This window comes from Chiloscyllium plagiosum, unplaced genomic scaffold (assembly GCF_037043375.1).
Source record: "Chiloscyllium plagiosum isolate Xiang-an unplaced genomic scaffold, Cpla_swu_hap1 HiC_scaffold_25, whole genome shotgun sequence".
NCBI classification, from domain to species: domain Eukaryota; kingdom Metazoa; phylum Chordata; class Chondrichthyes; order Orectolobiformes; family Hemiscylliidae; genus Chiloscyllium; species Chiloscyllium plagiosum.
Window position 1 is genome coordinate 31,176,053 of NW_028270163.1, and position 25,094 is coordinate 31,201,146.

General features: G+C 38.8%; 1 long non-coding RNA gene across 1 annotated transcript in view; it reads left to right on the plus strand.

Moving 5' to 3' along the window:
* Nucleotides 1–25,094, plus strand: part of LOC148145312 (uncharacterized) — a 92,671-nt gene that overhangs the window by 1,573 nt on the left and 66,004 nt on the right. Inside the window, exon 2 of the long non-coding RNA XR_015761457.1 lies at nucleotides 17,684–17,832. This is a non-coding gene — a long non-coding RNA (uncharacterized LOC148145312). The remainder of the gene's footprint in view (nucleotides 1–17,683; nucleotides 17,833–25,094) is intronic.

A 25,094-nucleotide genomic window follows, 5' to 3' on the forward strand; every position in this document is an offset into this window, starting at 1 on the left:
GGGTATTTGTGTGTGTGTGTGTGTGTGTGTGTGTGTGTGTGTGTGTGTGTGTGTGTGTGTGTGTGTGTGTGTGTGTGTGTGTGTGTGTGTGTGTGTGTGTGTGTGTGTGTGTGTGTGTGTGTGTGTGTGTGTGTGTGTGTGTATGGATGTCGGTGTAGTGGGGTCACCTATAATGTGACATGAAATCAAAGCTCTGGTTGAGGCCGGGATGAATGGACATCACGCAACAACCTCCAGACAGGGGTGTTCGCTCCCAGTCAGGGAACACTTCAGCGGTCAGGGACATTCGGCCACGGATCTTCATGTGACCATCCTCCAAGGCAGACTTTAGGATATGCAACAATACAATGTAGTCAAGTAGAAGCTGATAGCCAAGTTTGGTATCCATGAGGATGGCCGCAACCAGGACCTTGGGTTCATGTCACATTACAGGTGACCCCACTGCACGACACACTCTCTCTCACACACAAACTCTTACATACTCACACAAATGCAGACCCTCACTCATACACACGCGCTCTCTCACACACACACATACAACCCCACACTCACACCCACACCCCTTCACAGGCCTATACTTCATCACACTCATGCATTACTTTACCAAGCATGCATACATGCAAGCACACATGCAAACACACACTCTCGTACATGCACTCACACTCACATGCAGATGCTCGCACTGTCTCTCTCTCTCTCTCTCATGTACACATGAATTTGCATTAGCAGAATTATATTTGCAGATACATTCTATTTTGCTCAAAAAGCACACAATCTGAAGGCAGTCAATGCAGGCAGCAATCCATGTAATATGTTATAAGTTCCACTTTGGAAATAGAACCAGTCTGACTCAAGATTGGAATACAGACAGACTCTAACCTCACACCTTTAATGCATTGTCTGAGCTGAGATATCACCTTTTTTCAATAAAACCTTAAGTTATCTCGAGAATGTGACTTAAAAGAAGTTCGGGGATTTACCTATTAATGAATCGCAATCTGCAGCCTATTCAAAAAGATGAAAGACTTAACAGCAATCTACATTTGTTCAATATATCATTTCAGATGCATGCCACTGTAATTTCTTTGCTCTAAATTCTGTGTCTTATGGTCCTGCTCCACAGCTAACTGATGAAGGGGCAGCCCTCTGAAAGCTTGTGCTTCCAAATAAACCTGTTGGATTATAGCCTGGTGTTGTGTGACTTTAACTTTGTCCACCCCAGTCCAACACCAGCTCCTCCACATCATTGGTGCAAATGGGAAGAGGACCCTCCTAGATTAGGGATTAGTTTCCCTATTGCCGTTTGCATCCAGTAATGAAGGAAAGAAACTGCAATCCTGCTGGGGGCAGGGTGAAGTGAAACCCTGATTGAGACGTTGAGGTGAAAGTTAGTTTCATCATGGCACAAGTTTTGATACTTCTCTATGATGAAAGTTATGATGATTTCCAGACCAATTTATTTGTTTGTGAATTTATGAGAAATACTTGAGTTCAATATTCCTTTCCCAAGAGTGGCAATGGGTTGAGATTCATTCCAGGGTAGCTCAAAAGTTGAAAGCAGAGTTGCCTAATGACTCCAATCAGTCTCACAAAGAGCAGGAGTCAAATGAAACTGCAAGGCACATACAAAGAAATGAGTTGTGGTGACTTGTGACATGGAGTTGCAACAACGCTGCACCTACTTTTTAACTGTGAAATGTGATTCTGAAACATTGCCTGACAATGGAAATCACAGATGGTTGCAGTGAATGTGTATTGTATTGTGTTGTGTCAGATTGCACCATATCTCATCAAACTCATTCATATTCATGTTGTTCCATGAACCAAATAAGTAATTGCGATAAAAAGAAACACCATGTGGGGGAGGTGGAGGGTATGGGTGTGGGTTAGCATTAGAATTAATCATGTTTCTAGTTTTTGAACATGTATAAGAGCTGTTTATACATTGAAGGTTAGTCTGTGAACCAGGTAATAACATTCATTGAATATGATCATTCAGGACCTGGTGCTGCACCATAGCAACAACAGATATCTGATTCTATCATTAGGGGCTGTTGGTTACTGTTCTACCTTGACAAAAATGCATACTTGAAGAAAATTAAGGATACATTACTAAAAAGCTTCTATGTTTCCAAACTATATGGATCGCAGCCTTATTGTTGGGAATTTATTTTTCTTGGATCATCACAATATTTTCTGCTTTCTGTGATTATTGAATACTCAAGTTATGTACATATTCACAATGTTACTCACTCAAACTGATAATGTATGAATGTTGATTTTCAGTTTCTACATTTATTACAAATGTATCATCCATTTTCCAAACAGGGAAGAAGAAATATGGCTAGGCTGGAATTCTGAAATTGGAAGTTAATTAGTAGCCAGAAATTCAGTTTTTAATGTTTCACTTCATTCCTGAAGAAGGGCCTGTGCCCGAAACGTCGAATCTCCTGTTCCCTGGATGCTGCCTGACCTGCTGTGCTGTTCCAGCAATAAAGTTTCAACTTTGATCTCCAGCATCTGCAGACCTCACTTTCTCCTCAAAGAGTGCAACACTTCAGTATCTTTCCCTTACAGATACTAATTTCCTCCTTGTACGTTTGACCTTTTTTTGCTGATTTGTTTGAGAGAATATTTTGAGATTGATATGAAGTACAAGAGGTTCCTTGTTTTGGGGCAGGATTGCTTATCTTTGCTGATAATTGTACTCAGCCATTCCAACTGAATATTCTCTTTATGCTTTGTTCCGTTTATTTCAAGGAACTTGCCAATTAAAATTAGTGTGGAGTGGATTGCCACAGGCAGAGAGTGTGACGAAATAAAATGGGAGAGGGAAACAGCACAAAAGCTTACCCACTTGAATGTGAAACATATATTTCAAGGGAAGTAGATCTTGAGAAATACAAATTAATTCACTGTTCTGGAGGCTGAATTAGTGTCTTGGTGCTCACTGAGGTATTGATACTTATTGGCTATGGAGCCTGTTAAATTCCATATCTCCCTTTGGATTTCTCTAGGATTTTTGTCATTTTTCATCATGACAGCTTGCTTGTGGTTTTTATGCACCATTGTCTCTGATTTGTGGAATAGTTCAGTTGGAGAAAGCCATCCAAACTTGTTGAGATTGCAACTGAAATTTGCTCCCATTGCAATTCAATTTTCCTGTTAAACTCCTCTATGCTTGGCCGAGCAGGGCAGCAGGAATTTCATAGAACCTCTCCAGACTGGCAGGCAGAGATATTGAGCCATTTTTTAGACAATCAAGTAGCCATCACTTTTGTTTTTTGATAAACTGAACTGATTGCTGACATTGTCAGGCTTGTTTCCTGAGTAGTTATATAGTAATACATTCCGAAAACTTAGAGTATTCCATTCCATAAGATAGATCTGTATTTCAAACAGCCATATCAAATTCCATCCCGAGTCATTGCAGGGTTTGATTTTTATTTTCTCTATCTGTTGTTTGTAACATTGCAACAATATTTTTATATAACTTAATTGAGCATGATTATCATATGTAAATGTTCAGTATTAGTTTCAGCAGGACCACGGTAGAGAAATTATTATTGTTGTATATTAAAGCAGAGGTCATGTCAACTTATTCTTGAAAGATGCCACGCAGTTAGTTTGAATTGTTTTCTTTTCCTTAGCTTTGGGTGGATATGTATCATTTTCCTCTTTTAAAAATCACTTTTTCTCTTTTAAAAGTTTCAATAACTGGCAGTGTTGCAATTGTTTGGATGACACTGAATGTACTATGTGTTGGCCACAGAAATATCTGATCGTTTCTCTGGGACAAGAATATAAGAACCAGCATATTGTCTCTATTGTTACAGTCTATTTGACTTGTATAAGTAATGTTTGTCATACATTTAGACAAAATTTGAAATCCTAGATATTTTCTGAGAGAATAACATCATAAAATTCCAACAAAGTTTCAAACAAACATTTTTTTTTGCAATACAAGAGTCAACAAAGCAAACACTAAACCTTTTCCATAATAAAAACAAAGAACAGTACTTGCTGGAAATGTAAATCAAAAGCAAAAATTGCTGGAGAAACACAACAGGCCTGGCAATATCTTAGAGAGAAAATTAAGGTTAGTTTCAAGTCAGTGAACCTCAATCAGAACAAATGTTATCTGTTGTATATTTTTAACATCCAGAATTAACTTGAGATAAACATGAATTAACAGGAAAAGTATTGTCAAATACAAACCACAAATGACATGTCAATTGGCAGACACAAACAAGACAGATCCCACAAATTTTCTCATCAGCCTACACAACTGTCATATGAAATTGGAGGAAAAATAAATCAATCAGCCCTTTAAACCTGCTCTGTAATCTTGCGAGTCATAAAGTTCTTCATACTCTGCTTTCCTTACAAGGAATTTCAGCTGATCTCCTTCTAGGAAGTAGTCAGATTGATTGTACTTCCAGATAGCCCCACCTGTTCACTGACATTGGTGACATTGTTCATATCAAAGCAAAAGCCTGTACATCACTTTTGTAGACCTCACCAAGGCATTCAACACCGTGACCAAAGTTGGATTTTAAAAACTCCTAGAAAAACTTGGAAGCTCAACCAGTTTCTGACCATAGTGAAACAGTTTCACGAAAATCTGTAAGGTCAAGTCAAACAGTTCAGCCACCTCTTGCATCTCATCCAAATTTCGAATAGAGGAAAAGCAAAGATCTGTGCTGGCCCTGATCTTATTCACCATCTTCTTCAGCATGATGCTGCAGCAGGCAACAAGGCCTTCAGGAAGGTGTTTATGTCTCCTGCTGAAGCTCAGGCATCCTCAGGCTCATGCAAAGACACAGGAAAAATTCACCCAGGAACTTGTTTCTACTGATGACTACACTCTGTCAGTCACAGTCAGCCAAAACTGCAACATAAGATAACACATTTTCCAAGGCCGCACACCTTTTGGGACTCAAAAACATTTTAGAAGAGAATGAAGTCCTGCATCACCGTGCACCCCAAGAAATATGTAGACCACGAAGCATTAGCGCTGAGGGAAGCCAAACTGGAAGCTGTCAAGCAATTTACCCAATTAGTGAGTGTCTTCTCCTTTGATACAAAAAGTACAATATGCTTTCTGTAACAAAAAAACACATTTGACAGACTCTAGGATTGAATATGGAGCCACCACAGCCAATGAGAATAGACCGCACTCAAAGCTATAGATCTCAATACCCTTCAGTATGGTGCTGAATCATGATCCTGTGCCACCACCATTTATACCTTCCAGAGCACTTCTATTGCGCTCCCTTCTGCAGCATCATCAAGATCCACTGACTCGACAAAATCACAAACATTGAAATCTGGGGAACAGCCACCATCATCAGCGTTGGATGTGTCACATTTCCTGGATGAATGACATTGTATTTAAAGGAGAACTGTTCTATTTAACATTTCAAGGGTTCACTGAAGACATCCCTCTCTTTGTACTAAATCTGTCATCACCAGTGAGAAGCACAGGCCATTGATTGTGATGCATGGAGGTCCCATATCGGGATGTTTGAGACTGAGCAAAGAGGCAGTGTGATAGAAATGGAGGGACAGCAGCATCTTCACCTGTGCCTATGCTCACTGGGAAGAATCTGATGGTCACAATAATCATGATTAGGAGCAGGTATAGGCTACTCTGTCATTTAATGTGACCATGGTTTATCCTCTATGTCAATGCCATATTCCCACATTCCCTTTACATTCCTTTAATGTGTAAACATGTAGCGGTCATTTTTCTTGAATATGCTCAGTGACCTGGCCTCCCCAGCCTCCTTAGGTATTGAATTTCATAGGTTAACCACATCCAAATGAAAAAGAATTTCCTCATCCCAGTCCCTAATGGCCTATCCCACATCCTGAGATGTAACTATTGCTTCTAGACTCCTGAACCAGAGGAAATATCTTCCCTGCATTTAGGCTGTCCAGCCCTGTTAGAATTTTAAATGTTTCAATGAGACCCCTCTCTCATTTTTCTAAACTCAAGTGAATACAGGTCCAGTGAAACCAATCTCTCTATGTACAACAGTCCTGCCATCTCTGGTATCAGTGTAGTAAACCTTTGGTGCACTCCTTCTCTGGCAAGTATGTCCTCTCTTCGACAGGGAGACAAAAACTGCACACAATACTCCAAATGCAATCTCATTGAGGCGCTGTATAACTACAGTAAGACATTGCTGTTTCTGAACTCAACTCTTTTAGTAATGAAGGCCAGTATACCATTTGCCTTCCAATTGCTTGCTGCACCTGCCTGTTTACTTTCATTGATTTGTTACAAGGCCACTTAGATTCTCTGTATGTGCACATTTTCCAGCATATCACTACTTAAATAAAACTCTGTCTTTCTGTTTTTCATTCCAAAATGTATAAATTCACATTTATCCATGTTATGCAGCCACTGGATTTGAAGAACAAGAACACTTCTGTCAGACTCCTATTTATTAACTTTACTTCTGCCTTAAACACATTATTGGAACAAAACTCATCTCCAAACTGCGAGACGAAGGACTCTGCTCTCCCTTCTGCAACTGGATCCTTGACTTCCTGGCCCTCAGACCGCAATCGGTAAGGATAGACAACAACACCTCTTCCACGCTAATCTTAAACACAGGTGGCCAACAGGTTGTATACTCAGTCCCTTACTACATTTTATGTAGGTTCTTGATTGTACGGTCAAATCCAGCTCTAACTCCATTTACAAGTTGCTGATGACACCATCGTTGTGCTTTGGATCTTAAACAATGACAAGATGGAGTGCAGGATTGAGATAGAGAGCTCAGTGGCATGACTGTAAATCTCTCTCAATCACAGCAAAACGAAGGAGCTGAACAATTAGATTAGATTCCCTACAGTGTGGAACTATTTATTGATTTCAGGAAGCAGAGTGGAGGACACACCCCTCTCTGTATCAATGGTCCTGAGGTGGAGGTGGCTGAGAGCTTCAAGTTCCGAGGTGTAAGGATCACCAACAATCTGTCCTGGACTATCCATATCGATGCTATAGTCAAGAAAGGACACCAATGTATCTGTTTCTTCAGGAGGTTAAGAAAATTTGGCATGTCTACAATGACTCTCACTAATATTTATAGATGCACCACAGAAAGCATCCTATCCAGATGAATCACTGTTTGGTACGGCAACTGCTCTGCCCAAGACGCAAGAGTTGTGCACACGGTCCAATCCACCACACAAACCAACCTTCCATCCATTGACTCCATCCAGACTTTCAGCTGACTTGGGGGATAAAAGCCAACAAAATCAAAGACCCATCCACCCCAGTTATATTCTCTTCCATTGCTTCCATTGGGCAGAAGACACAAAAGTTTGAAAACACATATCAACAGATCCCAGAACAGCTCCTTCCCTGCTGTTATCATATTTTTGAATGAACCACTCATATATTAGAGGTTACCTTTCCATGCACCTTCTCTGTAGCTGAAACATTATATTCCATATTTTATTCTATTACCCTGATGTGCTTACATAACATATTATTTGTCTGGATAACAATAATTTTCACAGTATGTGACAATAATACATCAAATCAAATCAAATCTTATGGGTGAAACCCTTCTAAAATCTTTGTATTCAAATAAATGCCAAGGGACACAGGTAGGTAAAGGTAAATCCAAATACAAACATCCAGTGTGGAAAATAATTAACAAACCATTTTGAGATAACTTTTTTCATATTAAAGGCCATTGCACAAATGCTTTTAATCTTTTGATTGGACTGTTGTTAAGATCATTTGTGCAATGTACAAATTCTTGGATATTTTAAAATCCCATGATGTATGAGAGATGTGAATAATTCAAGGGTCAAAAAAGAGCAAAGAGAACAGGATACCTCTTTTCTAAAGTGAGGCCAAGTGCCTAAATCTTTTTAAAATTGTCAGCCAGAAGCAAAAGGCTTTGAATCATGTAATTTTGTTATTTAAAATCAGTAAGTAGCAACACATCTTTAATATTGAATTTTTAACACTTCCCAAATAATTGATTGTCTATTTAACCTACCCATCACTAGTGTAAAGTTGGGGCAGCATGGTGGCTCAGTGATTAGCACGTTTGTCTCACAGCACCAGGGACCTGGGTTCAATTTCAGCCTTGGAGTTTGCACATTTTCCCTGTGTCTGCGTGGGTTTGCTCCAATTTCCTCCCAGTGTCCAAAGATGTGCAGGTTAGGTAAATTGTTCATCCTATTTTGCCCATAGTGTTCAGGGAGGTATAGGTTAGGTGCTTTAGTCAGGGGCAAATGTATAGTAATTGGGGAATTGGCCTGGGTGAGTTACTCTTCAGAGGGTCAGTGTGTACTTGCTGGGCTGAAGGGCCTGCTTCCACACTGTAGGGATTCTAATTCTAAAAAAGTTCATTTGGCAGAGTGTGAAAGATATTGAGAGGAGTTCAAAGATTTTTTTCTGAAGTCTAATTTTTGGATCAAGCCACAGATTCTTTGTCAGTGCTCAAAAGGGAATTTTTAGTGATAGTTGATGGGACCAAACATGTGAAGGAGTTAGTGAATCCAGAAAGAAGACATCATCTTCATCATGGGTCATTGCTGTAGTGAAATGGATTTCTGTTCACCATGCTGGCAAAGACCAACCCAGGCTGGTTTTGTAATGAAAGAGATAACTTAAATAATTTGGGTGAGCATTCTGTGTATTGTCAGGGTGAAAGGGAAAAGTAGCAAGATTGGCTACAGCAGTCTTACTGGAACGGCTGCAAATATATGCGAAGTTTTCCTTTTTTAATCGATTCAATTTGCATTGATTTCTGTTTCTTGAATTATTAAATGCCCTTCAGCCATCCTGGGTAATGTTTTACATAAGGAATGCAGAGTATTGAATGTTTTTTGCATGCAAATAATGTAAATTAGTTTGAAGGCATCAGAAGGACTATATCTATTATATTTGAAATATAAACTGGAAAATCAGAAATTTGGATTGCCATGTTGCAGCAAATGAACTCTTCTTTTTACAATGCAAAGTAAAAATGGAACGATGTAATGTTCGAAATCAGAAGTCACATGGCACCAAATTATAGTCTAATTGGTTTATTTGAAACCACACAAACTTTCGGAGTGCAGCCTAATGTCGTGTGACCTCTGACTTTGCCCACCCTAGTCTAACACTAGAACCTCCACATCATATGTAGCGTTCATTCACTGGTTGCACAAGAGGCATAGAAGACTGGGAGAAGCTGTTTTTGATACATTTGTTTCATCAGCTGCCACCAAATGTCTTTGAATTAAAAAAGGAACTCACCAGCAACAGCTCTGGTTTTGGCTTTAAGGAATACTTTGGCATGGAACTGAAAACAGTGTGGTGGCTCTCAAACCTTCAAACTCCTGAAAGTCAAGTCACATCTCTCTCATTTTTCATCTGAGTGGAAGAACAAACAACACTAAGAAACTGAAGAAAGAACTTCCGCTTCAAGAAAAACACCTAGGACTAACTTACCGGCTACCGAATTGAGGATTGCAGAAGGAAACAATAACATGATAGCATCTTCATCACTTAACAAAAAAACTATGAAAAAGTCACCTCATTCCTTTGTGTTTAGTCTCTTGATCCACGGACTTTAGTCATTTTTGTCAATATTTTCTATCCATGATATTCCTGCAAAAGGTTTTGTCTTATCTGTCTTGACCAACCTATGTGTGACTGAACTTCAATGTTAGCTAAAGGAGTTTAAGTCTGCATATTAGTAACTAATCATTTATATTAACTGTACTAAATTACAGTTTTTTTTACAGTAAGTGGGTTTCTTGTTTATTGATGAAACCGAGTATGAGTCCTTTTTGACTTATATAGTGGTCACAGTCAGACGTTATTCATCCTTGTAATTAAATTGGTAATTTTCAAATTTGTGACAACTTGTGAAATACTATGGCTTGATTTCCATCAGTTTTGCCATCAGGGTTGTGACAGCAGTACATTTATTCATGAATCATAGAATTCCCACAGTGTGGAAGTAGACCATTCAGTCCATCAAGTCCACACCAACCCTCTGAAAAGTGTCCCACTCAAATCCTCTTCCCTACTCTGCCTCCAAACCCTGCATTTTCCATGGCTAATTCACCTAGTCTGTGCATCCATGGACACGATGGGCAATTTAGCGTGGCTAATCCACCTAACCTGCATATCTTTGGACAGCGGGAGGAAACCAAAGAACATGAAGGAAACCCACACAGACATGGGGAGAATGTGCAAACTCCACACAGACAGTCACTCAAGGCTGGAATCAAAACTAGGTCTCTGGTGCTATGAGGTAGCAGTACTAACCACTGAGCCACCATGTAATATTCATAAATTTGGGTAAACATACATTTGGCATCTTCCCTAGTTCACTTGCACTTTTGTTTGCATTTTCCTAAAAATGGCAAGATGATCTTTAGCAGATTGATGTGACCTCAACAGTAAATTAACATCGAGAAGCCTGATATTGTTGTTCCTTTTGGGTTTACAAAGGTATAATGTAGGATGTAAATTTGATCACTTTGACATGTTTAGGAGCTCATTAAGAACATTGTGCAAAAGTAACTGAGGAAAGATCATTGTGAAATGTTGACTCTCCTCTCCACTCCTGCTACCTGACACACTAAATATTGCCAACATTTTCTGGTTTTATTATTGAAGTGGAGAATGGTTTATCTAACATTTAATGAAGTGGTGTTTGTTTATTTTGCCAGACTATGACCTTCTTAACAATTTCCAAATGATATTTTCGGACTTGTGTGAATTTTGTTGATAAAGCGGATAGTGCACGTCTGGGTTAGGGATATGGATATGTTGATGTCAATGGGATAGGAAGGTTAAAGGGGTGAGGGAACCTTTACACCAATTTGAGAAAGTGGGTTAATGTCTCTGGGAACAGAGGTGAGCCCTTTTAACCTGGCTATTTTGCCAGTGAGCCTCCCCTGTTTTCACTGCAGGTCGCAGACCTGCCCACAAGGATTTAAAAATCCCAGGTGGTGGTTCTGTGAGAATGGGGGCACATTTACAACATCAGGAAAATTCCCAACTCCTAATTCTTGAAGAACATTTGATTCAAGGTGTCCACAATCCTGGAAATGGCAGGAGATCCAGAGCAATTTGAAGATGAGGTTGAAGCGAGGACAAGGCTATCATAGAACTGTTTATGGTCTTGAATTACAGTCAATACACTAGTATAGATTTTCCAGGAATCTTAACATGATTATTAATTAATTATTTGAAGTCAGTTAATGAGGCCAATCAGAAAATCTAGGCAATTATGTCTAATATCTGTTATGATTTGATTGACAAGATGCTTTATTTAGCATTCTTGTAATTTTGGAATATTTTAACTCTTAAATTGGTTGAAATTTTGATTAATTTTCTTCAAAACTAAAAATGCTTATTTATGTAGCATACTACATTGCAATGTGCCATCTATAACAATATCTGGATTGGCTATTACATTAAGTAAATACATAGTTTAAATTAACTATTGTACTGTTTAAAGTTGTCTTATCTCATATTTCACATGAAGGGCTCCAGTCCAAGAAAGAGGTGAAAATGATGAAGCTCTGATCAGTGAACATGAGCAAAGCATTGAATTTGATTTTTCCGACATGTATGAACACTAATGATGGGACACCTAGCTAATCAAACAAAATTATGCATTATAACAGCCAAGGAATAATAGTGTTGAATTTCACTCTTGGCATAGGCAATTAAATAGTGAATGTGTATCAGCTTCCCTAACTATGTATTGCTCCCTCATTACGGTACTGTAGTGTCAGCCTAAATGAACCCACAGCATCTTGGAAGAGGTTGAGAGTGCAGGTTAGGGGAATCATGATAACATTCAACATTTGTTGAGAGGTGAATAAATCTCTGACTTACTTTATTAACACCTCAAGTTTATTGCTTTTGTTCATCAACATTAATCTATTCCAGAGACAGGAATGTGACTAGTTAGTCTCAGTATCGAAGCCTATGATAATATTTATAAGCAGGCAGTCTTTCTGAGCCATAAATTTATTTCATTATCTCAATCAAATATATAAAAATTATCTCTAAACAATTTCAGTGGCTGAGATACAGCTTACTAGCTTTCTCAAATTCTTGTCTGTGGTCAATACCTTGGGGTATCCATTGGTGATTGTTATAATGTGTACAAAAATGTGTACAAAAATGACGCACTTACATGGAGGAACATTAGCAAGGGTTTAACAAATGAGATGGTGAAGGAGAAAAATAGCAGGATTATTCAAATTATTTTGTGCCACATTAGGAAAGAAGAGCCACTGAAATAATGCATTTCCAATGGCCAAGTCACCCTGTCTCCATCCTGATTCCTTTATGTTTACAGCCTAAAGTTATGTACAATCAGCAGTTACAAATAGAATAAATAGGCTCTTGACTGTAAAAGTATTACAAGCAAATTATTGTGTGGCATTCAGGGGATGTTTTCAAACCAGAAGTTCTGAGAAAACTGAAGGAGAATGCAAAATAGTACACTGTAATTGAGATATTCTCTTATTTACAAATTCATGCAATGTGTAAACATGCCAATGTACTGTGCAAAATAATGCATGCTGTAATAATGGATAAGTGCACCAGCCTTGGTCACAAAGTTGGGCTCAGTAGCGCTTGTAATTTTCTACCAAAATGACATCCATGCTGTCCACACACATTTTGATCTAAATGCCATCTTTGTGAGGGCATTGGCACCGGCATTAGAAGTATGTGCAGGAAGATTGAAAATTATATATATTGTGGTCCCAAACAATGCATAATGTTGATTGAATCTAATACGTCAATTTTTATACAATAGGTTGGACTCCAAAATACCACTGCATTATTTATAAAGTGTCTATTCTTTTAAAAAAACGAATTGCTAAGGAGACAATGTGACTGCAGGTGTAAATTCAGAGGTTGGCTTGCTCCAGGGTTGAACCAATGGAATGTAACACCTACAACTGTCAAACAAACTTCAAATGGAAAGAAAATGATGTTAAACAAGAAGGCTGACTATCATGTCCCTACCTACTCACTCAGTATAGAAAAATTACAGATATTTTGTTTCTCCCCTTCCAAGAATGTATAAAAGAGGCACTCAAAGAGAGCTTGAATACTTATTATTCACTTGCCTGAACAGAGTATGTCTGATATGCTGTGAAATTCACAGCTGACGAACCCTCACTCCTGAGTCAACCAGTTCACAATGGTCTGTCTGTTACAGAGGAGACTGTACTGCAAGCACTGAATATGGTAGCTGCATTGAAAGGAGGCAGAGGCCTTGGATGGTGAAGGAGGGGTTAAGTGTTACATGGGAAGGTATTGTGAGAAGGGCAGGGAAGATGTGGGTGACTGAAGAGTGGACCAGAATATCACAGAGGAAATAGACCCTTTGAAATGGTGGGAGGAGAGTGGTAGATGTGGTTGGTAGTGGCATCATGCTGAAGAAGACAGAGCATGAAACATCAACTCTTTGTCTTTCCATGCAGATGCGACCTAACCTGCTTTGATTTTTAATGTTTTTATTGCAAATTTCAATCTTATGCATTTATTTTAATTTATCTTTCCACAATTGAGTATCTCTTCATGCTATGCATTACTTCCATTGGAAGAGGACAAGCAGTCATTCCACTATCAAACTTCTATTTATTGGTGCCCTATACCAGGACATATGTATGAGTGGCCAACAAGAGCTGCACAGTATTTTGATAATTGTACTGCTGATGAGGCATTTAGAGTTTCTCAATGCCATTTTCAATGAGGCATGTGAAAGCAAGAACTCAGCTTGAATTGAGGCTGCAAACAGTATGGTGCAACATAGTTGTTGCTACACTGCCAGTGTGTTTAATATAACATTTAGTCTTCATCAGTAATCCGGAGATATCCATTGTTTATGGTTGGCAAGATTTCAGAGAGAATACAATTTGTGGGTGGTAGACTCTATCACATTTTGAGTTGAGACCCTAGGTATCCTGCTGTTTCTGAAGACGAGGATGTTACTTTGATGCCAGCTGCAGCATGAACCGCTTTGGGAAGAATGGATGACACCCTTTCTCTAACGTTATTTTTCTAATACATTTGGGACATGATACATGTATATTTTTAGACTAATTTCAAACACATTTTAAAATTCTGACTTCCTCAATTCACAGGAATTTAATTATATTGTAATTTTCAAGTACTTACCCCATAGCTATTTATAATCAATTACACATGATAATGACATTGAAAAAAACACTGGTGCAGTAACATCTCATTGTAGCAGTGTTGTGATAGGGAATATTATTGAAGCCTTTACAACATAGACATGCCACTATCAGGAATTAAATGATCATTTAAAGAGCTAAAATAGGTGAACTTCTGAATTATGAGGATAGGATGGAACGTTTCCAAACATACATCAAGGAATTAGAACAGATAAAGCTTGTGGTAGTGGAAGCTATTCATTGTTTGTGATATGGGATTGGTTCCAGAAAACTAGAAATAATAAATATTATTCCAGTCATTACAGAGGTCAGGTGTGCAGCTTTGGGAATGATCTATATGCTAACTTGACATTATATAAATGGAGAAAGATGGGATTCTTGTGAAGTGGAATCAATTCAAGAAAATCTAGCAAAAATAGATGTATGGGGTGGGTTGATTTTTAATTGTCGTGCTCCTGCTTTCAAACCTGAAAAATAGGCAGCTGGCAATTGAAAATCCGGATGGGGTAGACTGTGGATGATTGATAGCCATGGCCCACCAGATATAATTTTCAGGTCAGCCTGTAAATGATCTATCAGCTTGATTGCCTGAAACAGGCAATTGACATCCTTTAAATATGATCGGTTCAATGAATGAGTTGCCGAAAGTTTCACTTATTTCTTTTGAGCCTGCAACTTCTGCATGCTGCTTTTTGATGTGCCCATGGCTATGTATTGTCATAGTTGAAGCAGAGAAATCGGTAGGTGTGTACATCACTTTAACTGTCACCATTAAAGAATATCTTTAAGGCTTCCAGTTACCCAGTGGGAATCTGTTCTTCTGAAGTTTCCAAAGGTTCTGGATGTTCTTCACAGCTGCTTTCTGACTGAATGCAAATGCCACGAGAGACAACTTCGGTACTCACCAGTATTTTAATTTTGAACAAAAAAATTGTTGATCCATTTGTATTCTGCATCTCTTTCGTTTTCTCTCTCTTTCTCTTTGAAGTCATAAACTTGTTCTGTGCCTCCTGCTCAGACTTCATTACTCTGGACATTGAGGTTCTGTTTATTGTGACATACTTGTTCCTCAGCAACATGCTCATGTGGATTTCTCCTCCACCAGTTCTGTTCCAATTTACACGCTTAGCATATCAATATATAAAATGAAGAAGACTGGCTCAGGTAAATATTGGTTCTTTAGAGCATGAGAAGTAGGATTTAATCATGGGATATGAGGAAATGGCTGAGGCATTGAACAAGTGTCAGTTTTCACAGTGGAGGACACAAATGACATGCCAGTCATTGATAAGGAGTTGAAGGTAGGTAAGAACCTGGAAACAATCATTATCATGAAAGATGTAGTGTTGAACAAGCTAATGGAGCTGAAGGTAGACAAGTCTCCTGACCCTAACAGAATGCATCTGAGGGTTCTAAAGGAGATAGCGGAAGAAATAGCAAGTGTAATTATTGTAATTTTCTAAAATTCACTGGATTCTGGGGCAGTCCCAGCAGATTGGAAAAAGCAAATTTGACAACACTGTTTAAAAAAGGAGGTAGACAAAAGATGGGGAATTATAGACAAAGTTAGCTTAACTTCTGTAGGGGGGAAAATGCTTGAATCTATTATCAAGGAAGAAATAGCAAGGCATCTGAATAGAAACTGTCCTGTTGGCAGACGCAGCATGGGTTCATGAAAGTCAGATCATGCTTAACTAATAAACTGGAATTCTATGAAGACATTACAAGCATAGTGGACAACGGGGACCCAGTAGATGTGGTGTATCTGGATTTCCAAAAGGCATTCGGCAAGGTGCCACACAAACGGCTGCTGCATAAGATAAATATGCATGGCATTATGGGCCTCATTAACATGGATAGTGAATTAGTTAACCATCAGGAAACAAAAAGTGGGGATAAATTAGTGCTTTTCTGATTTGCAATCAGTGACTAGTGGTGCGCCTCAGGGATCAGTCTTGGGACTGCAATTATTCACAATTTACACAGATGGTTTGGAGTTGGGGACCACATGTGGTGTGTCAAGGTTTAGGCATGACACTAAGATGAGTGGTAGAGCAAAGTGTGCAGAGGATTGTGAAAGTTTGCAAAGGGACATAGATAGTTTAAATGAGTGGGCAAAGGTCTGGCAGATGAGGTACAATATTAATTAACATGGAGGCATCTATTTTGGTTGGAATAACAGTAATAAGGATTATTGTTTGAATGGTAAAAAAAAGCAGCATGCTGCTGTGCAGAAGGACATGGGGGTTCCTGTGCATGAATCACAGAGGGTTGGTATGCAGGTGCAACAGGTAATTAAAAAGGCAAATGGAATTTTCTCCTTCATTGTTAAAGGGATTGAGTTTAAAAGCAGAGAGGTATGTTAATTTGCAGCTGGACAGAGCTGAGACCACACCTGGAGTACTGTGTTTTGATCTCCTTATTTGAGAAAGGATATGCTGGCACTAGAGGTGGTGAAGAGGAGGTTGACCAGGTTGATTCAGGAGTTGAGGGGGTTGGCTTATGAGGAGAGACTGAGTAGACTGGATTATATTCATTGGAATTTAGAAGAATTAGGGGGTATCTTATACAAGCATATAAAATTAACAAGAGGAGAGATAAGATAGTAGTAGAGAGGATGTTTCCACTGGCGGGTGAAACTAGGACAAGAGGGCATAACCTCAAGATTAGAGGGAGCAGATTTAGGACTGAATTGAGAAGGAACTTCTTCACCCAGAATGTTCTGAATCTGTGGAATTCCCTGCCCGCTGAAGTAGTTGATGCTTCATCATTGAATGTTTTTAAAGCTAAGATAGATAATTTTTTGAACAGTCAAGAAAGGGTTATGGAGAGACAGTGGGTTAGTGGAGTTGAGGCCACGAAAAGATCAGCCATGATTAGGGGCGGCACAGTGGCTTAGTGGTTAGCACTGCTACCTCACAGCACCAGGGTCCCAGGTTTGATTCCAGCATCTGCAGTCCTCACTTTGTCCTCCTTGATTCCAGCCTCAGGTGACTGTCTTTGTGGAGTTTGCACATTCTCCCTATGTCTGCGTGGGATTCCTCCGGGTGCTCCGGTTTCCTCCAACAGTCCAAAGATATGCAGGTCACGTGAACTGGCCTTGCTAAATTGTCCCATTGTGTTACGTCAATTAGTCAGAAGGGAATAGGTCTGGGTGGGTTACTCTTTGGTGTGGACTGGTTGGGCCGAAGGGCTCGTGACCAGACTGTAGGGAATCTAATCTAATCGTATTAATTGGCAGAGCAGGCTCAAGGGGCCAGATGGCCTACTCCTGCTTCTAGTTCTTATGTTGTTATATGGAAAATGCACTCTTTAGCAGGGGCTCTTAATTTCTGAATACTTATATGCATATTAGTTGTTTCAAACTGATAACAGTTCATTATTATATTAAAGTTGGCTGTTATTTTTGTTCCTGTTCGTACAATTGTTTACAAGTATGAAGTTTATCAGATTATGTTTTGGGATTGTCTCTTTAATGTAGGGTAAAATGGAGGAATGAAGACCTACCTGAAATTTTGCCCAGAGTGCTTTAGTTGCTATCGGTACAAGAAAGAGTCAAGTCAAGAGACTTTCTGTGAAGATCAAAGATGTCCATTCCTGTGGACAATGGCAATAACTTCCATGCTGACTGTAAGTATCATCTGTAAAAAGTGATAGGAAATGCTTTATTTTATGAACAGTTATAACTTAAACTGTCTATTTAATTCTATGCTGGAATGGAGTCGGGAGTCTAGTAAATAGCTAATGGAGAAAGTGAGGTCTGCAGATGCTGGAGATCAAAGTTGAAACTTTATTGCTGGAACAGCACAGCAGGTCAGGCAGCATCCAGGGAACAGGAGATTCGACGTTTCGGGCACAGGCCCTTCTTCAGGAATCATTCCTGAAGAAGGGCCTGTGCCCGAAACGTCGAATCTCCTGTTCCCTGGATGCTGCCTGACCTGCTGTGCTGTTCCAGCAATAAAGTTTCAACCTAAATAGCTAATGGGCATTTTGTTTTGTATACGTAGCCCATGTGATCCATATTGCCTTAGAGTTGTGCTTTATGAGTAGCAAAACTTTAGTATGTAGGTACAGCAGGTAATAAGGAGGAAAAATGGAATGTTGGCATTTATTGAAAAAGGAATGGAATGTAAGAGTAGGGAAGTGTTGTTACAATTGTATAAGACATTAGTGAAACTGCACCTGGAGCAAAATGTATAGTTTTGGTCCTGTTATTTGAGAAAAGATGTAATTTCTTTGGAGGCAGTTCAGAGAGAAGATTCATTGGATTAATTGCAGAGATGAAAGACTTGTTTAAGAAGAGAGTTTGAGCACTTTCGACGTGTATTTTCTGTGGTTTTTAAGGATAAGACGAGATCTAGTTGATGTATATAACATGTTAAAGCGGATTGACAAAGTAGACAGAGAGTGGATGATACTCTTTGTGCGCAATCAAGAATAAGAGGTCTTTATTTTAATCTGCCACCCTTTATCCTGAAACTGAGGTGAGGAGAAATTACTGCTCTCAAAGTGTCATGAATCTGTGAAATTCATTACCCCAGAGTACTGTGGACTCAGGGACATTGATTAAATTTAAGGAGGAGATAAACAAACCTTTAGTTAGTAATGGATTAAAGAGTCACGGGTGTGGAAAGGAAAGTGGAGTTGGGGTCGAGTTGAGATCCATCAGGATTGTTATAAATGGCAGAGCAGGCTAGAAGGTCTTCCTTCTGTTGCAGAAAATCATTTTATTCACAATATTGACCACCTTGTTTAAATGTTATAGTTAAAATCATTTAGGTTTGTGGCTAACAGCAAATTTTGTGATGAATAAGAATAATCTTACAGGAAATAGATGTGTAAAAAATAAACTTTTAGTGGTGGTTGATAGTTCATAAGGGGAGGTTATACATGTTAACGCTAAAATAATGGATGTAATTGTAGATTGAAAGTATGTACTTTTATTTGGTTTGGATTTGCAAAATAGATTTAACGGTAGTAGTTGGATTATTATGGCCATGTTGTTCATTATCCATAGAAAACAGAGGTAAGACATTTTTAACCAATCTATTTACGCACATCTGTAGCAGGTAGGACTTAAACTCTAAGGTAGGGACCCGATGGTAAGGGCACCACCACTATGGCTAGAGCTCTACTAGAAAACAACTGTTTGATTTCCTTTTCTTATCAACTTATTGAGAGATCTTATAAGAACTGACTGTAAACATTTCCACAGGTTTGTAATGAGAAAAAAGATTGGTGAAAACTAATGTGGGTCCTTGACAGACACAAGGAATTTATAATGGGGAACAAAGAAATGGGCTGATGAACTAAACTAATCCCTTGCCTCTATCTTTGCAAAAGGGGACACAGATAATGCAGAAGAAATTATGCTGGGGGTGGGGGGGGGAGGGGGGGAGCACAGTTTAATAAGGGAAAGAAAGTGAAGCAAATCTGCATTAGTAGAGATAGGATATTAGAAAAATTGATGGGATCGAAGGCTGATAAATCCCCAGCGGCTGATAACCTATACCCCATAGTACTTAAAGAAGTGAGCCTTGAAATTGTGGATGTATGAATGGCCATCTTCCAAGATTTGTTAGCCTCTGGACAATTCCTATAAATTGGAGGGAGCTAATGTAACCCTGCTATTTAAAAAGGTTGAGGTAAAAGTGGGATCTAGAGTCCAGTGAGTTTGACAGCATCAGGGAGATGCTAGATGCCATTATCAAGGATGTTTTTAGCAGAGCACTCAGAAAACAGTAGTACAATCAGACACAGCCACCATGGATTTACAAAAGAGAAACTACACTTGACAAACCTATTGAGACTTTTCAAAGATGTAACTAGTAGAATTGATTGGAGGAGCCAGTGGATGTGGTTTCTTTGAACTTTCAGAATGCTTTCGACAAAGTCCCACATGAAAGATTAATGTTAAAATTAATGCGCATGGGTTGGGATTAGTGTATTGAGATGGATAGAAAATTTGTTTGCAGACTGGAAACAATACGTTGGAATGACTGGGTCTTTTTCTGAATGGCAGGCAGTGACTAATGGCGTACTACAGACTTTGGTAATAGGGCATCAGCTATTTGTAATATATGTTAAGGATTTAGATAGGGGAACTAACTGTAATATCTCAAACTTTTAGATGGCATAAAGTTGGGTGAAATGGTGCGCTGTGAGGAGCATGCAGAAATATTGCAGTGTGATTTGGACAGGCTGAGAGAATTAGAAGGGATCTCATAGAAGTGCACAAAATTCGAACTGGACTGGACAGAGATGCAGGGAGAATGTTCCTGATAGTACAGCTCAATACACTAATCCTGTCCTCGCCCCAGATCCATCAATCTCTTTCGCCATGAGACCCATATCTTTGTGAAAACACGTTTTGACTTCAAAACTCTTCTGTGGTAAAAAGTTCCACAGGCTCAACACTCTCTGGATGGTGATTCCAGAATTATAGATCATAGTTTAAGGATAAGGGAGTAAACGTTTTAGAACTGAGATAAGGAGAAATTTCTTCATCCTGAGACAATTGAGCTTGATAATCAGCCATGATCCTAGTGAATGGTGGAGTAGGCTTGAGGTATCAAATGGCCTACTCCTGCTCCTATCTTCCATGTGTTTGTATTTCTGTATCTTGCTATCATGTAGCTTGATTCAAACTACCTTTCTCCTGGGCACAAACAACCAAACATTTCCATCTTTAACAATGCCAGGGTGTTTAAAAGTGAAATTATGATGATAAAATATCTTTTACCTCCTATGATATAAAAAGCCACCGTATTTTAATTATAACCACAACTATGTAAAGTTGCTAAAAGGATCATAAATGGAAAGAAAGCATTAACGTTAAATATTGATATTACTTCATTCCACATAGTTGTTTGGTGACTATTATGTCGTAAGGACCACAGTAAGCCTTTCTCTCCTCCATTTGCACCATGGCAGTATGGATGCCCATGTATGATACTGCTAGTTCAATCTAGAATTAAATATATTAACACGTTGAACCATATCACAGTATCTGGCTGCAGTTAATTTCTTTAAATAGAAACTATGGTAATCTTGAAGCATCTAATGTTGATAAGAAGTGTCACACTGATTAATCATATTCATCAGCATTGATACTTATCAGCTTGCATACTTAGGAGCAATAGTACACTAAAAAACAATTATTGATCAATTAGGCTCAAGGATTCAAATGGCTGCCTCCTATCTTCGATGTTTCTGTGCTATCATACATCTGTGGAGCTGAGTGGGACTTGAACCCCAGCCTCCTTGTCTTGAGGTAGGGATGTTACCACCACACCACAAGAGCTCCAGAAATCCAAGGTTAAAAGAATGGTTTACATTTGAGCACTATTGAAAAACCTGAATCAATTTGCAAGAGGAGAACTGCGAAATTTAAATCCTGATCTAAATTGATCGCTTGGCTGTACATGAAATTTGTTTAGAGTCAGGGGAAAATCCTACAGAAAGCAATAGTAAACAATAGAATTAACAAACATCTATATTTAAAGAACAGCGGTTTCTCCCTTACCTTGATTGCCACCTAAAATGGAAATTAGCCAAAATGGAATGGAGCTTTTCTTTAAAGAATAGTTCGGAAAAGAAGAGTGCAGGCTTGCAGGAGATAAAATAATGACACCTTAAGATCTTAGGAAATTGCAATAACTTTGTGCATTATATAAAATTGTAGCAGTGAATGGTCAATTTGTGTGGGTACCATGGTTATTTCTCAGTTGTGTCTTCCCCTAATTACTCTGCAGTCTGAATCACCGATTCTGTTACAAAATGAGGCACCCAGAAGAATGGTTTCTTCAGTTAAGTTTGAGTTCCATTTTAACAGAATTTGTTAATTTTGTGAATTCAACATAAAACATTTCTTCAATTTCAGTTTGTATCAACTGTCAGGAAATGAAATATCTTAGTTTCATGTAAAACTCTTTTTTTTTGTAAAAGTCAGAATTCCAACAGAATTGAGTGTTTTTAATCTCTTGTCTCTATTTTCTACATGGTTAATTATATGCTCAGTTTTGACTTTTCCTATCAGTAAGTCTATGGCTTTAATCCTGCACTGTTTGAAGCTGTGTTCATTCAAATCCTAAACTCTCAGCAAGGAAGATGTGGTGGATTGTTAAGGAAGATTGACATCAGTGACGGGTGCTCTACAAAAAGACCCCCTCTGTTCTGTCACTTTTCTCTTAGCTCTGCAAATGTAGAAAGATATTTTACAAACTGAAAGGTGCTATTAATCAATCCAGCTCAGGGGAGATTAAGACTGTCAAGTTCAAAGCATCAAATGCCTATCACCTGGATTTGATATAGTTGTATCTCTTTCAGAAAACAAGTATCTTTCACAGATGAGATATCCATCATTGTCAGAAAGCCCCAAAGTCTACAAATTTCCAGAATGATGTCCTCAGAATTGTTCTAAGATTTAATAATTCAGTAATAAATTACATATCTTTTGACACTTGATGTATGTATTTCTTTCTTTTTAATGGAATACTCAAGCCACAATACTTGCTTGAAATCAGATTATTCTAAAGTTTCTCAGATGCCTATACTTCTGAGAAGGCGTAAAGTTGGTGCAGTGCTTTCAGATGGGGACCCTGATTTTGGTGTTACCTCAATCCCATTGATATCAACATATTCAGTAGCCATAGGTCAGTGCACTGAATATTCCAACCTCTGTCAAAACTGATAAGTGGCAGAGGAGAGATACATGGTCCATTCCTTTAAAGGCGGAGTGATTCACTTTGCAGTTTGTCTAACAAACAACAGGCAGATTCTACTGTTTACCTACGACTAAAGCAGATATTCACCTCAATAATTTAAATCAAAAATTGGAAAAAAAACAGAAAATTGGAACAAGCCATTCATGTTTCTTTTTCTGTGATGTGATATCACTACATCTTACCAAACTCACTTCATTAACTACCTACCATAATGCTGCCTTATAGTCTGATTCTAGTCCCATTCTACTACTCACCATACCCAAAAAAATCTCACCATTGCTGGGACATCTGGAATAGATCAGCTTCCATGGAGCCAGTGCTATCTTTTACAGGAACATCTTATACCTGGAAGAGCATTGTTAGTCTGGAACTGCCTTGCACTGTTGCTGACATTTGCTTTAAGTATGGCAGAGAAGGGAAAATTGCCAGCCTGCTTTGTGGGGAGGGGCCTGGACGTCCTGGTGAAAGGGGTAGTGCAGAGGTGGGACAGCCTCGTCCCTATGGCCAGCAGTGGAGACCTGGTCTCAGATTGCAACCTGGATCAGTTGTAACAACACGGGGTAAACCTCTCTGCTAATTTAAACCAGCGACACAGAAAATATTCATCTCATGCTGTAATGTGTTAAAATTCAAAAGGCAAAAAATTACCCTGAAAAGTCACCGTTTAAAGTAAAAATGAATAATGTTTTTTAAAGTCTAACACAGAATAATTAACTAAAAACTATTTATAGCTTCTTTCTCTAAACCTATCTTTTACCTTTCCCTCTATAATACTGGTCTGATAAAAATTCCTGATTACGAATTACAAAAAAAAAACATATTTCAAAACCAGTCAGCTTTGCCAAGTTTCCATAGTAGATTTTCCTCTGTCTTCTTTTCTTCATCTTCGGGATTCTACTTCCCAGGTCTTTGCTAGATAAAGGTCCCTTTAAGAGAGCAGATCTTTCTGTAAGCAGTCTCTGAAGTTGTTGGTGCTAGCTGCTCTTTGCCGCTCTGGGTAACTACAAAATGTCTGATATTCATATCTCAAAACATCAGATCGTTTAATTGGTTTTAATATTGTCAAAATACTAAATTCAAACTTAATTGGAGTTTGATATCTTGGGGCATAATTTGAACTGGTTGGCTGAATTTGAAGAGTTTACTAACCGATCCCACTCCTCAAGGACTTCTTCATTTTTTAATCTATTTTGATGCACATCAAAATCCACATCATCTGGATTTGAATCCTCACTCTGTGGGGGCAGTAACTAACACCTGTTCCTCCAGTTATTTCTCTCTTGTATAATATGGTTTCAACATCTTCATCTGACATACCCGATTCCTTTCTTTTTCTATCCGGCATCTTTACTCGATAGTTCACCTGACTCAACTTTTTCTAAATTTGATAGGGACCACTAAACTGGCTTTGAAGGGATCTCCTATCACTGGCAACAGTGCTGACACGTCATCCCCTCGGGAAAATTTCTGAATCTCAGAGCTTTTATCTGCCACCTGTTTCATTCTATACTGTGCCCTCTTTCAGTGCCTTCTAGCTAACTCACCTACTTGATTTAATCTCTGCCTCACCTTCGACACACAATCTAAGTGTGTGATTTCTGACTTTGGTCCTGTCAACTTTTTTTTAATTAATTTGCAAAGGCCTCTCACTTCATGCCTGAATATTAACTGGAAGGGAGTGAACTGAGTAGATTTATTTGGGGCATCTCTAATGGTAAACAATTTGAATGGAATACCTATATCCCAATCCTGACATAATGCTCTCAATGTGGTCTTCAAGGTCTGATGCCACCTTCCTAATGCTCACTGGCATTCAGGATGATATGTACTGGATTTAAAGTGCTATATACCTAAGCTTCCATAACCTCCTTAAACAGCCGAGCAGTAAAATTTGATCCTTGATCCGACTGAATCTCTCTGGGTAGCCCAACCGTGTGAAGAAAGCTACTAACTCCTCTTCTATATTTTTACCTTGATACTCCGTAATGGAATTGCCTCCGGAAATCTGGGAGACACATCCATTATGGTTAACAAGTACTGGTTCCCACTTTTAGTTCTCAGGACGGGACCTACACAATCAATTATAACCCGTGTGAAAGGTTCTTCAAAAGTGCTGGTTTTATTACCGCCTGTGGCTTACCTACCATTTGGCATGTATGACACGTA